Raw genomic sequence first — 2,758 nt, 5'->3', positions numbered from 1 at the left:
CCGTCATTGTTGTTTGGCGGGTCCAGGCTGGGGATTCGAACCCGCCACCTTAGGTGTACGTGGCTGGCGCCTTAGCCAGTTGAGCTATAGGCGCCGAGCCAACATAGGCTTTCTTAAGAGACCTAAGAAGCAACTGGTTTCAGTTCAAAGTCTTTGGAGGGCTTTGAAAATGCCTGGTATCTGCAGATACAATTATGGAAACTTCCCCAGAAGCTCTTCTTCGGCCTGAGGGTTCTTTCTCCAGTTATTGCTCTAGTCACTCTTATGGCGTCTGTAAAATGGGGAGAGAACTCTTCAATGGGGTTTATGTGGCTGCGGTATTGATGTCAACATTCTCTACAGGCTGAGAGATGAGATAATAGACATGAAAGTGCTTTGGAAAGAAAAAATAATCATTGCTTACACAAGGAAACACAGGGTCTATTCCTATTGTGATGTAATGATGCCAAGTGTGGGCAGCCCTTGGGAGATTGCAGCCACTGATGAGCAAAGGGAAGAGCTTAGACCCAACCACAGGAGATGCAGCAGCTGCTGAATCGGGAGCCAGGCAACCTCCCCAGCAGAGATGAGACATTCCTAAGCTCTCGGAGACCCTGAGCCACTTAACTTCAGCTTCACAAGGAAAACCCATGGGCGTGAACATGCAGATTCTTGACAGTTTTGCCAAGAAGAAAACAGTTGTTTCTAGGACATTGCCCACCATTTTCTCCTATCACAAAACTCCCTTCTGATCAGTGTTTGGTGCTTTTTGCATCTTTTTCTTTTCTTTTCTTTCTCTCTTTCTCTTTCTTTCTTTTTCTCACAAAATCTCCAGTACAGGCAGCAGAAAGGAAGATTTCACAGACTCAGCACATTCCTATCCCACTTCTCATACCTTTGGGCACCTGATTTTCCCCTATGATGCGAACCCTGATGGTGAGCACGCGGTACAGTGAGTGGTTTTTGAAGGCAGGTTCCTTATCATGCAGCGTTATCTGCACCATCAAAGCACACTTCAAGAAAAAAGCAGTTTCAACATCAAACTTAAAGGTTTGACTGTTAAAAGGAAGAGCCAGGACAAAGCGACCACAGCTTTTATCGCACATTTATGAAGGCGGCATGCGGTGGGAATACTATATTTTGGGCCTGCTGCTGAGAATGTCTTCATGGCCTTTGAACAAAAAACAAACCATGCGATGGAAATTGCCAGTAATTGTCTTTACCTACGGTTTTAGAGGGCGCACACCGGTCTTGCGGTTGTGGGCGCCGTTTCAACCTGGGGTTTGCATCCCCTCCTCTGCTTGGCATAACGAGAATGGAACAGATCAGGGCCCCAGATCTGTGTGCACCTGCGGTCCTGCAAAGAGGCGAGGCGGATCGCCCTGAGATAAGGCAACAATGGAAAGTTTCTCACCTGAAAGGTCCGGGGAAGAGCCAGGAGGCCTGGGTGCCTGGGGAGGCTCATGTGCCCCAGAAAAATAAGGAGTACAGAGGAAGCAGCCCCCGCAGCATAGCCTCTCACACCCAGGAACCCCGCCCCACACCATTCACTTTCTCAAACGGTTTCTTCAACATCAACATTGAGGGATTCCTTGTACCCATTAAAAGGCAATGCTTGCCTTCATGAATCAATCGTTCTTGAAGAAAATTAAAAGAGTGAACAGAACTTTGATGACTGGAGATTTTTTTTTCAAACAATATTCATGTTCTAAAGACATGTCTTTGGTTCACAGTGAAGGCCCTCCTGGGTGTTCCTCGGAGATAGCCAGGAGCAGTTCAACTGCCACAGGATACCTGATGGCCATCCATGGAAGTCCACATCCCATTTGCTCAGTCTGGGGGCAGTGACATCTCCTGCTGGAGCTTAGCTGAGAGAGGCCAAGCCACTCTGACAATTCCTGACTTGATCAAAAAAAAACTGGAAAATCTCTGAGCAGGGGAACTTGTCCCTAGGGCCCCGAGGAAACCCACTTTGCAGGTCCTAGTGCTGGGCTAGACAGCAAGTGTGCCACAGCTGCTGAGAAGTGTCCCCCATGGCCTCTGAGCTTCCAAGCTCTCTGAGGGTGGAGAAGCCCTCACTAACCCTTGACCCCCTCAGCTCCAAGGCAGGCCTAGGCCTGAGTCAAGCTGGCAGAGACCACTTCAGGGGCCTGATACAGGCCAGGGAAGGAAAAGCGAAGGAGGGAGAATTCCAGGGGCCTAGTGGACACAAATGAGAAAGAGGCAAGAAGCGAACTGGGGAGAGCCCCTAGCTGAACCACCCAATGCCTCTATTTTCTATTCTTAACCTCTTTTACTATGAAAAGAAACACATTCAGGAAAAGCACATGAAGTGTGTGATGAATGAAAGTGGACACTCGTGTAGCCACCTCCAGAAATGAGAAAAATACCATTGCCAGTCTCCTGGAAAGTGTCCCGAGTCCTACCCAAACCCTTCCCCTTGCTCTTCACTAAAGGTTACCAGTACATGGGCACTCCAACTTTCAGGGTAATACTTCCAACTTTGTGAGGTTTACCCCTAAGCTTGCCTCCCCTAATGCTGTAGAATAGCTTCACCTGGTTTTGAACTTTCTACATGGAACCAATCATACATATTCTTTCAGCTTTTGCTCTATACCATGTTAAGACTCATCCATGTTGCATGTAGCTTTGGTTCACTCCTTTTCATTGCCACTCTCTCCTTTGCTTACTTTGGTGTGCTGATTCTCTGTTTACAAGAAGCAGAGATGGGAGAGTCCAGAATCCTTGCTCCCCTGCACCAGCCTGAGGCACCGGGCCT

This window comes from Otolemur garnettii, unplaced genomic scaffold, assembly GCF_000181295.1.
Source record: "Otolemur garnettii isolate 467f Iridium unplaced genomic scaffold, OtoGar3 scaffold00003, whole genome shotgun sequence".
NCBI lineage: Eukaryota > Metazoa > Chordata > Mammalia > Primates > Galagidae > Otolemur > Otolemur garnettii.
This window is presented reverse-complemented; position numbering follows the sequence as displayed.